Below are 18,036 nucleotides of genomic sequence, written 5' to 3' on the forward strand. Positions count from 1 at the left end.
ACACGCATAAATCAAATGCATTCCTGTATATCAGCGACAAATCCTCTGAAACGGAAATGAGGACAACTACTCCATTCACAATATCCCCCCCAAAAATAAAATACTTGGGAACCAACCTAACAAAAGAGGTGAAAGACTTATATAATGAAAACTACAGAACCCTAAAGAGAGATATAGAAGAAGACCTTAGAAGATGGAAAAATATACCCTGTTCATGGATAGGCAGAACTAACATCATCAAAATGGCGATATTACCAAAAGTTCTCTATAAGTTCAATGCTATGCCAATCAAAATCCCAACAGCATTTCTTGTAGAAATAGATAAAACAATCATGAAATTCATATGGAATAATAAAAGACCCAGAATAGCAAAAACAATGCTAAACAGGAAGTGTGAATCAGGCGGTATAGCGATACCAGACTTCAAACTATACTACAGAGCAATAGTAACAAAAACAACATGGTACTGGTACTAAAACAGGCAGGTGGACCAATGGTACAGATTAGAGGACACAGTAACCAAGCCACAAAACTACAACTATCTTATATTTGATAAAGGGGCTAAAAGCATGCAATGGAGGAAGGATAGCATCTTCAACAAATGGTTCTGGGAAAACTGGAAATCCATTTGCATCAAAATGAAACTGAATCCCTTTCTCTTGCCATGCACAAAAGTTAACTCAAAATGGATCAAGGAGCTTGATATTAAATCAGAGACATGGCGTCCGATAGAAGAAAAAGTTGGCTATGATCTACATATTGTGGGGTCGGGTCCAAATTCCTAATAGGACACCCATAGCACAGAGTTAACAACTAGAATCAACAAATGGGACTTACTCAAACTAAAAAGTTTTTTTCTCAGCAAAAGAAACAATAAGAGAGGTAAACAGGGAGCCTACATCCTGGGAACAAATTTTTACTCCTCACACTTCAGATAGAGCCCTAATATCCAGAGTATACAAAGAACTCAAAAAATTAGACAATAAGATAACAAATAACGCCATCACAAATGGGCCAAGGACCTGAACAGACACTTCTCAGAGGAGGACATACAATCAATTAATAAGTACATGAAAAAATGCTCACCATCGCTAGCAGTCAGAGAAATGCAAATCAAAACCACCCTAAGATACCATCTCACTCCAGTAAGATTGGCAGCCATTATGAAGTACAACAAGAACAAGTGCTGGAGAGGATGTGGGGAAAAGGGCCCACTTGTTCATTGTTGGTGGGACTGCAAATTGGTGCAGCCAATTTGGAAAGCAGTATGGAGATTTCTTGGAAAGCTGGGAATGGAACCACCATTTGACCCAGCTATCCCCCTTCTCAGTCTATTCCCTAAAGACGTAATAAGAGCATGCTACAGGGACTCTGCTACATCGATGTTCATAGCAGCACAATTCACGATAGCAAGATTGTGGAACCAACCTAGATGCCCTTCAATAGATGAATGGATAAAAAAATGTGGCATTTATACACAATGGAGTATTACTCTGCATTAAAAAATGACAAAATCATAGAATTTGGAGAGAAATGGATGGCATTAGAGCAGATTATGCAAAGTCAAGGTAGCCAATCCTAAAAAAACAAATGCCAAATGACTGCTTTGATATAAGGGGAGTAACCAAGGACAGCGTAGGGACGAAGAGCTTGAGAAGAAGATTAACATTAAACAGGTGCCGCAGTCTGGCTGGGCACAATTCAGGAGCCACTTCTCAAAAGAAACAAACTTTATTTTTAGAACTAAAAACACCAAACAAAACAGCTCCTCAGGAAAAAACCCTCAGAGCCCATCTGCCACCACCGGCTTCCCCCAAGCCTCTCACCCCCACACAAACCTCATCACCTCCCACAATCCTCCTGCTCTTGAGGCTGATTGGCTGGGTCATGTGGGCGGAGCCAAAGACGTCCCCCAATGAGCAGCTCTGTGGAGGAGCCAATCAGCTAGATGTTGCTGGGGCCGCTGTGAGCCAATCATCAGCTGGCAGTCTGAAGGGCAGGGAAACAGCCCAATGAACATCACCGCAGAGGCGCCAATCAGCTAGATGTTGCTGGGGCTGCTGTGAGCCAATCATCAGCCGGCAGCTGGAAGTTTGCTGGCGGCTGGAAGTTTGCTGGGGCCCCTTTGGCTGTGGCTCTCAACATCTCCCCCTCTCTGTTTAAACAACAAGCATGTGGCTTGGGGACCGTGCCTGCCTTAGGTTGTCCAATACTACATATGGTCCTTACCCATCTTCGGATGAGCTGACTTCAGGGCGTCAGCCTCCTGTCTTAGGTTGGTACCATTGTAATTGGATCTTACCCGTCATTGACTACCGGTCCAGTATACAGCCACACCTGTGGAGAGGTCTTTGTCATGACAAGCAGAAGGGAGGAAGATACACCAAGCCAACTGATGGCTCTTGTTGGAAAAATTGTACCACCGATGACATCATCAGCAAAAATACCCCAACACTACCACAAGTCACTGCACCAACAGATAGTTCACAATGCATACAAGTGAGTTCACAATGCATACAAGTGACACATAGTTTAGGCAAGTTCTCCAAGCAGTTCAGTGATGGCTATTGCAGAAACTGTAGATTAGTTTTATCTTTGTCTTCACCGGCACTGGGATGAAGATAGGAATTCTGGCAATAATGGCTAAAGAAAAAATTATGTAACATTCCAGAAGGCACTAAAAGAAAACAATTTTCTTAACAATTTACATTGTCTTCACTGGCACTGGGATGAAGATAGGAATTCTGGCAATAATGGCTAAAGAAAAAATTATGTAACATTCCAGAAGGCACTAAAAGAAAACAATTTTCTTAACAATTTACATTATCTTGAAGAGAATTATTAAATATAATGAAAAGGAAAGGTGAAAGTAAACAAACAGATCTGTTAACCTTCCTTTTTGTTTACATATTAAAACAATTCTTAATAGTTATTTACCCAAATTAAATTAAACCATTTAAATCACGTGAATAAAAAAAAATATTTGGATCCATTTTTTCATGAGCGCTCATCATATATGATATATGGACATACGTACATTCAAACATATAACACAAAGTGTGCACACATAATATAATACATATAACACATAACATAATAGTAAAGGCCTTATAACTTTTTACAGGTGAAATCTCCATTGCAATGTTTAAAAACTCTATAGTCAAAAAAAAAAAGTAGAACTGATCAGCAAAACATTAACCTAGGTCTGTATGAGCTCAAAAAACAAAATAGAACTTCATGATATGGGAAAGGGCAATAATAAAATAGATATTGAAAAAAGCATCCTGGTTCTGTCGCAGATGTAAGGATAGCCAAATTGGAGTTTTGGATATCAGCTGTTATGGATTTGAGCCAAATCATCTTCTTTTTGGTCTGTAGAAATCGCTTTAGTTAATCTCTCTGGAATCCAAATCGGCTGCTGTTCTCCCTGTGGAAATACACAAACAGGCCTCCGACTCCAGACAATCACTGGGTCAGGATTTTAGTTAATCTTTCCGGAATCCAAATCGGCTGCTGTTCTTCCTGTGGAAACACACAAACAGACCCCCGACTCCAGACAATTACTGGGTCAGCACCTTTCCATTGTCCTGTTAGAATATCTTTCCAAAGTACTTTGGGCTTATGTACATTTTTTGGACACATATGCCTTTCTGCAGCACTAAGTCCTGATGAATCCAAATTTAAAATTTTAGAGTAAAAAGGGTTATTTTAAGTTTATCTTTGGGGAATATATACCCCTTCCCAATTCCGTCTTTTCACTTTAATAAGTACATTTTAATAGTTTGATGAGCTCTTTCAACTATGCCTTGTCCCTGTGGATTGTATGGGATTCCTGTTATATGAGTAATGCCAAATGATGAGCAAAATTGTTTAAAAGAGCTAGAAGTATAACCAGGGGCATTATCTATTTTTAACTGTTTTGGAATGCCCACAGTGGCAAAATTTTGTAAGCAATGAGCTATAACATCTTTAGTTTTTTCTCCGGCATGAAGGGAGCCCATCAAAAATCCAGAAGAAGTATCAACTGTAACATGCAAATATTTTAATTTTCCAAATTCTGGCAAGTGTGTGACGTCCATCTGCCAAATATGGTTAGGTATCAATCCTCTAGGATTGACTCCAAGATTAACTTGTGGTAAAAAGGTCACACAATTTTGACATTGTTTTATTATTTGTCTAGCTTGTTCCTTAGTTATTTTAAAATGCTTTTGTAAAGTATTAGCATTGACATGGAACCTTTTATGAAAATTTATAGCTTCTTCTAGTGTAGATAAAATATGTATGTCATGTGTAGTTTTATCTGCTAAATCATTGCCCAAACTAAGGGCTCCAGGCAATCCTGTATGTGCCCTGATATGTCCTATAAAGAATGGATCTTTTCTGTCCCAGATTAAACTTTGTGTAGTGGAAAACAAAGAGAAAACAGTAGAAGAAGGGGAAATCCTACCAGCATCTTCAAGGGATACTATAGCATTAACTATATACTGACTATCAGAAAATAAATTAAATACAGAATCTTTAAACATCACAAAAGCTTGTAATACTGCATTAAGCTCTACCTTTTGAGCTGATTGTTTGGGTACTAAAAATGTAAAAGTTTGATCAGGTGTAACTTTTGCTGCTGTACCATTATTTGACCCATCAGTGAATATATTTGGAGCATTCATGATAGGTGTTTTTCTTGTCATCTTTGGAAAAATTACAGGATGCAATGACCAAAAAGACAATAAAGGATTAGATGGTAAGTTATTATCAAATGAAACATTAGATTTGCACATGATTATTGCCCAAGTATTTAACTCATTAGCTAATTCATCAATTTGATTCATAGTATATGGAGTAATAATTTTATTGGGAGAAATTCCAAATACTCCCTTTGCTGTTTTTATTCCTTTGAGTATTAATTGTCCTACAGCCTCCGGATACCTAGTAAGAATAGTGTTAGGAGAATAAGATAAATGTATCCATAATAATGGACCTTCTTGCCAAAATACTCCTGTAGGAATATTTTTTGTTGGTAGTACAATAAATAATAAAGGCAAACTTATATCAAGTCTATCCAAATGCATATTTTCCATATATGTTTCAATGATTTTTAATGCCTTTCTTGCTTCAGGTGTTAACATTCGGGGTGAATTTGGATCTGATGGACCTTTTAAGATATCAAATAAAGGTCCTAATTCTCCTGTTGGAATACCTAGATAAGGCCTTATCCAATTTATGTCTCCTAATAAATTTTGAAAGTCATTAAGTGATTTGAGTTGATCTACTCGTATTTGAATTTTTGGTGGAAGGACCATGGTTGAGGATAATAGAACTCCTAAATAATTAATTGGAAAATTTAATTGTACTTTATCTATTGCTATCTCTAGATTATAATTTTTTAATAAATTTGTAAGTGTGGCATAACATTCTAACAATGTGTTTTTAGCTTTGTGTGCTAATAATACATCATCCATATAGTGAAATATTTGTAGTTCAGGATTTTGATTTCTAAGTGGCTGGATTACTTTGTTAACATAAATTTGACACATAGTTGGGCTGTTAGCCATCCCTTGAGGGAGTACTTTCCATTCATATCTCTGATCGGGACCTTCATGATTTAGTGCAGGGATAGTAAATGCAAAACGTGGACTATCCTCAGGATGAATTGGAATTGAAAAAAAACAATCTTTAATATCTATAACTAAAACATACCAAGTTTTTGGCAAAGCAGACAATTGAGGAATCCCCGATTGAGCAGGTCCCATAATGACCATTTCATTATTAATGGCTCTTAAATCTTGCAATAATCTCCATTTACCAGATTTCTTTTTGATGACAAAAATGGGAGTATTATGGGGAGATACAGAAGGTTGTATATGTCCTTCCGCTAATTGTTGTTTGACCATATCATGGGCTACTTGTATCTTTTCTTTAGTCAAGGGCCACTGAGGAACCCATACTGGTCTTTCTGATTTCCATGTAATTTTTATTGTCTCAGTGGCCCTTTGTGAAAATCCAACCCATGTCTGTCTGTTCCTTGATCTATTTGTATTGGTGCTGCTATACCTTTTTCTTGTTTTTCTAATCTTTTTCCTTTCCTAAAACCTTGTCTAGCCATAATAGTGGGTGCATTTTGATTGGTGTTATTTGTTAATGTCAAACCTAATTGATCTAAGACATCTCGTCCCCATAAATTTACGGGAAGATGATCCAATACATATGGCTGTATAGTTCCTTCACATCCTTCAGGATCCTTCCAATCTAATACCATTGCACTTCTATCGGGATTAGTCGCCACTCTTAGGCCTCGAAGCGTTTGAGTGGCTTGTTGTAATGGCCAATGTTTTGGCCATTCTTGACCAGAGATGATGCTAAGGTCTGCACCTGTATCCAGTAGCCCATTAAATTCATGTCCTTGAATATTTAGTTTTAGCATGGGGCGAGAATCTAAATTTAAAGAAAGCATAGCCCAATCTACACCTGTGGAGCCTAATCCCTTGGAACCTCTTTCTACAGCATGACTGGAAAATTTATCATGTAGGCTTGGTATTATTAGTAACTGTGCTATTCTATCTCCTGGTGAAATTACTGATATACCCTTTGGAGAACTGGCTATAATTTTTATTTCACCTTCATAATTGGGATCAATTACCCCAGGACTTATCAAAAGTCCTTTTAGAGTAGAAGAGCTGCGTCCCAATAATAAGCCTACTGTTCCTTTGGGAAGAGGTCCTTTTACCCCTGTGGGAATGATTTGAACTCCCATCTCTGGAGTTAGTACTGATCTGGCGGAGGCGCAGATGTCCAACCCTGCGCTCCCTCTGGTTTGTCTGATGAGGGATCTGATGGACAATGTGTCCTGGTCACTACCCTGATGGGATTGCTGGGTTCCTCCTGTGCTCCGTATATTTGTGGTTTGGGGCCCCGGAGCATTGGGGCCCCCTGTCCATTTTTTGGCAACGGAACCCGATGCCTTTGTCCATGATATTATGGATAAACACCTTGTCCTTTTTCGTTTTTTGATAATGGAGTACCCTCTATGGTGGTTTGAGAACGGCATTCATTAGCCCAATGTAATGGAGTACCCTCTATGGTGGTTTTAGAACGGCATTCATTAGCCCAATGTCTCCCTCTACGGCATCGTGGGCAAATACCCGGTATTCTACTCCTTTGATACCTAGTTTTTTTAAACCCTCCTCCTATGGGGCAATTCCTTTTAAAATGTCCTGTTTGTTGACAATTGTAGCATGTTCTTGGCCTGGTATATAAAGCCTGTTTTACTGCAGCTGCCACAATTTGCCCTTGTTCATTAATGTCTCTGGCATCTAAAGCCTGTTTTACTGCAGCTGCCATGACTTGCTCTTGTTCATTAATGTCTCTACATAATTTAATATATGTGTTTAAATCTTCCTGTTTCCATGGTCTAATGATATCTCTGCACCAACGATTCGCTTGGTCATAAGCCAGTTGTTTTATTAATGGCATTGCTTGTTCTGTATTCCCAAAAACTCTGGTAGCTGTTTGAATAAGCCTATCTACAAATTCAGCATAAGGTTCATTAGCTCCTTGTATTATCTTAGATAATTGACCTTGTAAACCTCCATGTCCTTGTAAAGTCTTCCATGCCTTAACTGCATCTACAGCAATTTGTAAATATACACCAGGATCATATGCAATTTGTTGCTGCCGATCCTCATAAGGTCCCTTTCCTAACAACATATCTGGATTTCTCTGAGAATAACCAGCTGCTGCATTTTCCTAGCCATCTCCTTGCAAAATTCCTCATTGGCAACCTTCCATAACAGGTATTGTCTTCCATTTAGCACAGCTTTACAAATATTAGCCCAATCTGCTGGCGTCATGTTTAAGTTGGTAATGGATTCGACCAAGCTTACAGTGAAGGGTGCTTGAGGACCATAGGTTGTTACAGCCTCTTTTAGCTCCTTCACTGTTTTGAAATTTAAACTCTGGTAAATTCGCTGCCCTCCTACCTCAAATACAGGGCATACTTGAGATCCTGTCTCAGGATCCCAACTATCAACTGCGGGGGTTGGGAGCCTCCTAGCATATGGAGGTGGTGCTGTTGATTGGACACTTATGCCCTCAGGTGATAGAATGCTGTTAGTAGCAGTCTCCTGTAGAGGTGGTGCTGTTGGTTGGACATTTACGCTCTCTGATTGAAAGGTGTTATTAGCAGTCTCCTGTTGTAACTTTTCCCCTGATGGCTTTTTCTGCTCTAAACTTCCTTCCTCTGTCTCACTAGCTTGAAAGACCTTCTCTTTTACTTGAATCTTTTCCTCTTTCTGACTAACTTGAGAGACCTTCTCTTTTACTTGAATCAATATGTCTTCTCCTTCCTCTACTTTTGTCTGAACTGAAGGCTTTGGACTAAGCAAACCAGATACCAACGCCCACAATGTCAATGTGCCAACTGGCAGAGTTCCTGGGCTTTTCTTTTCTATTCTTTTTAAATCTTCACCATGATGGTTCCATTGTGATATATCTAACAACTCTTCCTTAAAAAGCCATGGGCTACATTGTTGTATTGTATCAACGTATGCCCTGACTGTTCTTGATTTTACTGGGATGCCTCCTTCCTCTAACAATTTACTTAACAGTCTTTCGGTTTGTTTTTTACTAATTGCTGATCCCGTATTTCTACTATAATACAACCCAGCAAGATGACGCCAAACAAAACCGAGACAGAATGCAATAAAAATGGAACAACACAAAATCATTATATCAGCCTTTCTATCCTCCTGAAATGTGCATCCGTCCTTTCTCCCTATCTGTTCCTCAGATGCAAATAGTTTTTCCTCAGATGTGAGTGGTTTTTCTTCCGTCTCACTCATCTCCAGGGACAGGCAACTTAAAACAAAAATGAAGCAAAACAAAAGAGGAAACTTAGAATGGCTACCCATCCTCTTGCCGTGCCCTCAGGGGCGAGCAGTTTACTTACCCTCAGTCGCTCCCCGTGCGAGCCACCAAATGCTGCAGTCTGGCTGGGCACAATTCAGGAGCCACTTGTCAAAAGAAACAAACTTTATTTTTAGAACTAAAAACACCAAACAAAACAGCTCCTCAGGGAAAAAAACCCTCAGAGCCCAACTGCCACCACCGGCTTCCCCCAAGCCTCTCACCCCCACACAAACCTCACCACCTCCCACAATCCTCCTGCTCTTGAAGCTGATTGGCTGGGTCGTGTGGGCGGAGCCAAAGAAGTCCCCCAATGAGCAGCTCCGTGGAGGAGCCAATCAGCTAGATGTTGCTGGGGCCGCTGTGAGCCAATCATCAGCTGGCAGTCTGAAGGGCAGGGAAACAGCCCAATGAACATCACCGCAGAGGAGCCAATCAGCTAGATGTTGCTGGGGCTGCTGTGAGCCAATCATCAGCCGGCACCTGGAAGTTTGCTGGCAGCTGGAAGTTTGCTGGGGCCCCTTTGGCTGTGGCTCTCAACAAACAGGGATGAGAGGTGGGAGGGAAAGGGAGTGAGAAGGGAAATCGCATGGAAATGGAAGGTGATCCTCAGGGTTTTACAAAATTACATATAAGAGGAAATGAGGGGTAAGAGAAGAATAATACAAGTGGAAGAAATGATTTACAGTAGAGGGGGTAGAGAGAGAAATGGGGAGGGGAGGGGAGGGGGGATAGTAGAGAATAGGATAGACAGCAGAATACATCAGTCACTAGAATGGCAATATGTAAATCAATGGAAGTGTAACTGATGTGATACAACAATCTGTATATGGGATAAAAATGGGAGTTCATAACCCACTTGAATCAAACTGTGAAATATGATATATTAAGAACTATGTAATGTTTTGAACGACCAACAATAAAAAAAAACAAACAAAAAACAAAGATGTGTCCGCCAAGAACTAAAAAATAAATATTAAAATTCTCTCTCTCTCTCTCTCTCTCGCTCTTTCTCAAAAAATAAATTTTATATAAATAAAATAAAAAAAATAACTAAAAGTAAATGAGAGGAGGAGGGAACAAGAAAATTTGGTAATTAGAGGGGGAAGAAAGTAAAGAAGGAATAATAAAAGGAATATATAAAAGGTACAAACAAACAGAAAATCAAACCCAATCATATCCACATAAAATTTTACCACACCAAAGTTCAAACAAGGCTGAATAACAAACTGGTTGATAAAAAAGCAAGTAAAATAAAAGAAAAATGATATAGTTGTATGTATGCATATATGCATGTATATATTCTTGAACCTATCAGTGTAGTGAGAACACACACAACACACACACACATACTATACGCCTTCACACAAAATGTAAAAAATTAAAATGAAATAACTAAAATTTAAATTAAAAAGAGGGAAAATATGAAAAACTCTAAATGATAAAGAAAGTTTCTGCTTAGGTTGTCAAAATTATTGGCAATTATGAATGTTCATTGCTTATTCTATTGTGCCATCTTTGCATTTATTTTGGATTCTGTAGCCCTTGGGTCAAGGGATGGGGGTTGTTAAGTCCCACTTCTTTTATGTTTTTCACCAAGTTGTAAGTAATTATGACCTACAGCCAAAGCTGGTTGTAGTAGCTCTCACCTTCCCATCTCACAGTATAGAATAGAATAGAGTGGAGAATACTAACAATTGATGTACTTTCAGAGTAGAGCTGATGAGGAGTTCTAAATGGGAAGTTCTGGCAGCTGGGGTTTAGTTCTGGCTGTTCTCTGGAATTTTGTCAGAAGGCATTTGAGATTAGATCCACACCCCCCCATTTCTGGACAGATGCTGATCTCTGCTGGATAGCTAGGCCTCAGGGACATCTTGAAATTTCCTCTCAGAGTAGGGGTTCTAACCTTCCTCAGGTCTCATGTATTCCACCAGGATCAGACCTGGAGTGCAGATGCACCTGCCTGAATGGTTTCTGGTTTCTTAGCAGCTGCCTTTATGGGCCTCCAAAAACAAAGGTGACTCTTTTAATCTTTGGTATGCCCGGTCTGGGTAATTTCTCTGCTTCTGTTTCAGTCTTGCTGATCCAAGCACGCTCAACCCCACAAATGCCTGCTGGATCAGGCTATCAATGTCCTTTATGAGTTCCCACTTTCCCAACTCTGCTTGCTGCCTTGCAGCCACTTATAGTTGGTTCCCACCATGACTGTCAGCTCATCAGCCAAGTGATTATGACCACTTTTTTTTTTTTTGGTACTGGGAATTAAACTCTGTTCTTACTACCACTGAGCCACATCCCCGGCGTATTTTGTATTTTATTTAGAGATAGGGTCTCACTGAGTTGCTTAGTGCCTTGCTGTTGCTGAGGCTGGCTTTGAACTTTCAATCTTCCTGTCTCAGCCTCCCGAGCAGCGGGGATTACAGATGTGCGTCAGTATACAAGGCTCTGATCACTTTTAAATGTGGCTTTGTGTGGGATGTTTAAGCATCAGAAACAGCAGTGTTTATCTTCTGATTTTGAGAGGGAAAATATAGAGAGATGCATACATTCTTTGGAGGAACAAATGTAGGAGACTAAATAGGGTGTGCACAGAGTTAACAAGGCTCATAGATACTACCTGGTTTGAATTCTTTGGCTGTCAGCTTCCAGGGACTGTCAAATGAAAAATGCATCCAAAAATCAAGTTTCTAAGAAGGTGCCAAGTGTGGAATGATAATGTTTAATAATTGAGAAAGGAATTTATTAAAAGGAATCAGAGGCATTGACCATTTTTTTCCCCAGGAAGGGTAGAAGTCTGTAGTGAGCACAAGGACAGGCTACATTCTCCTTCAAAGCAGTACTCTCAAGGAGAAGCACTGCTTAAGTTTTCTTAACCCAAGACTTTAGAAAAATTAGATGAGGCCTAGCTATCCAGCAGAGATAGCTATCCAGCAGAGATCTAATTTGAGGCCTAGCTATCCAGCAGAGATCTAATTTGTTATGTACATTAAATAACAAACAAGAAAAACACCTTTCACCTTTCTGGGATTTGGGGGAGGAGTAGGGATGAGAGGAAGTTAGTAACCTATGTAATAAATAGGAACTTCCAAATAAAATGCTGTTGATGTTTTTTTTTTTTTTTAAATCAGTTTACATAATTTCCACCCTTGTCACTCCTATTTCTATGGCTGTTAGCATTGTGGATGTCATAGATGACAGCTGCTGTTTAATGCTGGTTCACTACTGCTTATTATTGTTGCTTTTGTGTATTTCTCCCTTTCTGCAAGGTGCTGGGGATAGAATGTGACACTTCAAGTTGATGGGGTAGATGTTCTGCCACTGAGCTACACTCCCAGCTCAGCTAAGAGATAGCACACCTGTTCCACACACACCCCAACTCAAACTTCAGTGAAAACTTTTAACACTAATAATAGGGGAAATTAAAAATCCCCAGCCAATGACCAGCCCAAGTAAGCATTAATGGGGTGGCCTGAAGATCCATTCCTGGACATGTGCATCTACATCATAAACAGAGAGGAATAACACAAATACTGTGGACACTACACCTATGAGGTGTAGGCCTCAGCATAGGTGGTTCCCATAATTTTTCAAAAATCCAACCCAATAGATAAGTAAATATTGATAAATACATGAAATATGAAAAAATAAGGCAACATGACTTCTCCTGAGGTTCATAAGTCACTAGCAACTGACTCCAAAGACAATGTTAGGTAATGAAATACCAAATAAAGAATTGAAGAATAATTATAAAAAAAGATGAATGGATGCCAGAGACTGCAGTGTAGGCCAGAATATATATCTCCAGGAACAAATTTGTTTAAGTTTGGGTCTTCCACAGTGGGCAGTAACCTGTAAGTAAACATACATAGGCATTTCTGCAAATGCCCTGTCAGCCTAGGCCCTAGGTGAAGAAAAAAGAAGCATCCTATTAAAGTATACTTCCTCGCCCCAGGTGCGCTTGGCGGATGGGCCCAGCTGTCACCTGGCTATGGGCCACCAAGGCAGGATGGATCTGAGAGAAGCAGGGAAGTGCACATGCATTCCTGGATCTCCCAGGAATTGTCTTTCTGCTCCTTGCTTCACTCGAACCCCTTACGGCTTTCCCTTACACACCTACCTGGGCCTCACATGGCACCCACTTCTTTCCATATCTTATTGGGCTATGAACACCTGTTACAGAGGGCTGGGCACTAATAATCCCTCCCACTCTTTGTTGCTTAGCAGGCTGCCAGCTGCTGTGACCTGGGACTTAAGTTGGTTAAAATAGCTCTCAGCTTCCCTGTTCACAAGCACAAGGTGGCATGGAATAGAAAGTACCATTGGCTGGAGTCTACTCTGGACAGATTAGATTGATTAATGCATCCCCAGGGTCAAGCTGAAGCAGAACTCTCCTTGCACTCCATCATGGATCTCAAGAACCTCATTAAGAGATAGTACCTAAAAGCTCATGTGTTTTACAATGCAATAATTTTCAGAGGAGAAATGATTAGAGAGGTGTAACCTAATCAGTGCATTAATACACTGATATGGAATAACTGGTATCTATAGGCAGGTAGGGTGTGACTATGGGAAGAAGGTCACAGGGGGTGTAATTTGGAGCTTATATTTTCCCCTGGTAAGCTGAGCACTCTCTCTGCTTCCTGATTGCCATGTCCATAGCAGCTTTTCTCTGCCATGTCTCTCTCTCTTTCCCTTGTGTTTCCCCTTGTCTCTGCCATGCCCTGGTGCCACTGTGGCAACTGGGCACTTTTTCTCTCTGTTCCAAAGACTAGAATTTCTGGGTTTCTCCAAGTATGTACTGTCCAATATTGAACTTTAGGGAATTCCCTCAGTTATCCACTTTGCTGAGTAGCTGTTCTCCAACTGCTTTGATTTTGAGGCGTGGAAGGTACTGCTTCCCTCTACTCCACCATAGTGGCTCCTCTACAAAACAAAATTTTTTGAATTAACTTTAGCATCTATAAGGTTTTAAAACTCAGATAATCAATCCTACTTAGAAAATTTGCTTTTAGGTTTCATTATTGTGTACCTTATATTCTTGGGGGATAACAGCTTTTGTAGTGTATAATATTTGTAAATGATGTGCTTTCTCTATGCACATATTTTTCTGTTTGTCCCAGTTTTGAACTTTTGCTTGAATTAACCTGTTTAATCAACAACAGATTTTACAATTATCAGACCACCATGCATGTGTTTACTTATGGAGTTTACACACTCTTTATAATCGGTAACTACTGATTTAAAGTGAATTTTTTTAAAAACTAATTTTATTGTCCTGTTGTCCTTGATGCAAAGAATAATGTGAAGTCTCTCTTGCTATTGAATATATCTGTCTTCCTTCTCCATTATCACAAAAATATAAAACTAAAGTGAAAGTTTCCATATCATTTATTCATTCTGCTTATTGGAAGTATAGTTTAATACCTTCGTTAATTCAGCTTTCTAGTCATTGTCTCCTTAAGCTTAATATGTTAGTTAGTTAATTCAACTTTCTAGATATTGACTCCTTCCACTGGTTCTCTGAACATTGTTCTACACATTGTTCTGGTGGAAGATAGGGTTATGCCAAATGAATGAGCTCTTTGAGGAGGAGCTGAGTTCACTGCTTAAGGCTTGGCAGCTCCAAACAGATCCTGTCAGTGCTGCTTTGAGCTCCAAGGTCGACATGGCATGTACTTGCCCACATAGAATAATTCAAGGGGAAACAAAATAAGCCTCTACCTATCTAAACTCAAGGATTTTCTTTTCTTAAAATCACATTCCCCCTTTTATATTTTTACTCCATAGTCTAATTTAATGTAGTGAAAATTTTTAAATTTTGGTTTTCATCTGATTAACCTGATGTGATTACACACTCTCTTTCTTACAGTATAGCACTACAGTGGTGGTCTCCTGTAGTTGTTTCAGAGATGGGCTGGGGCTTGGCCCCCTTAGAAAAATTTTTCACAAATATGAGGAGTGAGGGAGTAGTATAATGTTTTATAATTGGCAGTGAGTGGCTTCTTGAATTTTATATTAAATTTGTATTTAATTTTAATGAAGCAGTACCTAAATCCAAGGGAATAAAAGTAATGATAGCATTTCAATGACATCTCTGAAAGGAAGATTTAGCATAAGGTGTAGACTTTTCTGTCTTCTACAGGATAAGGTGGAAGACTTGGTAGCAGGGCAGCAGAGTGAAGCTGTTAAGAACAAGCACTCTGGAGCTAGCCCTGGAGCACTCTGGAACTATATCCTTCATTTGCTAGCAGTATAACTGAGCAAGTTACTTAGCCTCTCTCTGCCTCAATTTCCTCATACGTAAATGGAATGGATGATAATGGTATGTATCTCCAAAGGGTGTTGTGAAAATTCATTGAGTAATACATATAAGTGATTAGGACAGTGCCTAGTACTTATTAAGCACTTATTATTAATATCAGAGATGTTGAAACTCGGAAAACTTTTTTCTTAATGCTTTTAGTTAATGACTGCCTAATGTTCTAGTATTTTTTTCTAACCGTACCTTTTCCTCATTATCTTTTAAAAATATTTTTTTCATTTTTAATCAACATAATAATTGTACTGGTTGGTGGTATAGTTCAGTGTTAGAGGATACGCTTAGTATTTTTGAGGCTCTGGGTTTGATCCCCAGCACTACACTCACACAAAATACTGTATATATTTATATGGTACAATGTGATATTTTAGTCCATATATGTGATATATAATTATCATATCAGGATAATTGGCATACTCATTGCCTCAAACATTTATTATTTCCTTTTTTGGGAATGTTTAGGATCCTCTATACTAGCTATCTTGAAATATACAATTAATTGTTTATATAGGGTGATCATAATTACCCTACTATATCATGAAACATTACGTTATTATTCTTATCCAACTACTACCCTTCACCCTTCACTGTCCTCCATGTTTCTTTCATATTACGATGAGAAGGTAGTTGGAAATTTTATATTGAAGGTTTTCATTCAATATGTTATGGACTAAGTGTGTGTCTTCTTCAGGTTTGTATGTTGAAGCCTTAATTTAATATGATGGTCTTTGGACATGGAGCCTTTGGGAAATAATTAAGATTATTTGAAGTCATGAGGGTTGGGTTCCTAGTCTGATGGCATTAGTGACCTTATAAGAAGGGACACAAGATGTAGTGAGCCGTTTCTGCGGACTGCGGTCGCCATTACAAGATGGCGCTGGCTCGACTGTGGTTTGTGACAAACAACTCCTTAATTGGGAGAGTTGGTGCGTGGTTTTCTAACACCCTATGAGAAAGCTCCACGTGGCAGCTTCGCATTGGGGCTTGAGATGCTTTATTAAGGCTGGTAGGAGCATTCGGGTAGAGGAAGATGAAGAAGAGGATGATGAAGAAGAGAGTAGAGTGGAAGAGATCTCGAGAACCAGAATAAACGACTGGAAGAAGATTCCCGGTGTTGCGTCTTCCTTGCGGGCAAGGGGGTCGCGACAAATGGTGCCGAGACCCGGGAGAATCAGAACTTTCAGTCGACAGGAGTGGTGCACCGATCGTCCGTGAGTGGACCCCTCGTCCCTGAGTGGACCCCTCGTCCCTGAGTGGACCCCTCGTCCCTGAGCGGACCCCTCGTCCGTGAGCGGACCCCTCGTCCCTGAGCGGACCCCTCGTCCGTGAGCGGACCCCTCGTCCCTGAGCGGACCCCTCGTCCGTGAGCGGACCCCTCGTCCCTGAGTGGACCCCTCGTCCGTGAGCGGACCCCTCGTCCCTGAGCGGACCCCTCGTCCCTGAGCGGAGCGGACTCCTCGTCCCCGAGAGCGGGACCCCGTAGGCCTCATATTTTATTGCAGCTGCTATGTGTACTTTCACTTTTGTTTTCTGTGTTCTTTTTTTGTCGTCTGTGTCTTTCGTTTTCTGTGTTCCTTTTGTTGCTGTGCCATGGGTGCCGCAGCAGCAGATTAATTATGACCCTGGGATCTATGCCCAGGGACGCCCACTGCAGCCGGGAAAAGGGAACAGGAGCCCGCCCCGGCCCGGAAGCCGGAGTGTGCGGGGATGGTCCAGAAACAGAGCAGGCTGCTGCCGCAGTAAGAGCTTGGCCAGGCGGGGAAAAATGCAAACAAAATCAGGCAAGGTGCGGTCGGCTAGGAAATCTTGGGGAACTTTTGCCCCGAGGGTGAGCGACGGACTCCGTGTTGCTTGCATCACCATGGTAACCATGGGCTGCCTGGCGGAAGAGCGGCTTCCTGGTCCCACCTCCCACACTCTTGGGGGCTACCGATTGGTTCTTCCACAGTCACTCAGACAGGACTTCTAGTCCCGCCTTCCAGCCACTAACCTGTACTGCTGCGTTTCGGATTTCTACCGGAGCTACTCAGAAACTGTATTTTTAAAAATGCCTACCTGTAAATGCTAACGGAAGATATCTTTTTCAGACAAAATTTGATTCCACAGGTTTCTATGTTAAACTCATAAGATGATAAATTGAAGACCCTGGCGGAGTCTGTGCGCACTTATGGAGTGGATGCCGCCTTCACACTAACTCAGGTGGAAAGCATTTTTGATCAATCTCAAGTTAATCTCACAGGAGTTTCTTGTTTTGGCTTCGGGAACGCTCATTGTATTAGCCTTAAGACCAAGAATTTGATTAACTGGAAGGACCCATTGCGGTCCAGTCAGGTCTCAGGGAGCATTCTCAGTGCTGTATTGAGCTAAGTAGCCTCAGGGGAACAATCAGGCTCAGGAACCCCCGTAAATAGCTCTGCTTTAAACATAACTACCTTGGCTATTATCTCCGAAGTACTAATCCCAGTGCCTCCTTCTTCTAATAGTCTTTATAATGCCACTCATTTTAAGGCCTCTCCTTACTGTACCCCTAATCTTGGTTTCCCCCCAACATTTACGCCTTGTCAGGATCATTCTTGGGAGAAACGTCAAGTTGCTAAAGGTTTCTCCTTTTCCCCCTCTCTTAAGAGGTATGTTTATAACTTTGACAACAGTGCCAACTCCTCTCTTTCCAGGAATTTAAGCCTCTGTATGATCTCCTCCAAGGAGACCCTTCCCCCAGCTCAGTCAGGAATCCCACACCTGAGGCTCTACAATCATTAAGACTGATAGAGAAGGCCCTACAAGAGAATCCCACACCTGAGGCTCTACAATCATTA

General features: G+C 40.5%; 1 protein-coding gene across 4 annotated transcripts in view; it reads left to right on the top strand.

Moving 5' to 3' along the window:
* Positions 1-18,036, top strand: part of LOC308653126 (transmembrane protein 45A-like) — a 151,693-nt gene that overhangs the window by 26,029 nt on the left and 107,628 nt on the right. Inside the window, exon 4 of one of the 4 annotated variants that reach the window (XM_081301583.1) lies at positions 15,044-15,223. The exons of the other annotated variants lie outside the window; for them this stretch is intronic. The gene's annotated coding sequence lies outside the window, so the exon portion shown is untranslated. The remainder of the gene's footprint in view (positions 1-15,043; positions 15,224-18,036) is intronic. 4 annotated transcript variants of the gene reach the window in all.

Source organism: Spermophilus citellus, assembly GCF_964194105.1.
Source record: "Spermophilus citellus genome assembly, chromosome: 7".
Lineage (NCBI taxonomy): Eukaryota > Metazoa > Chordata > Mammalia > Rodentia > Sciuridae > Spermophilus > Spermophilus citellus.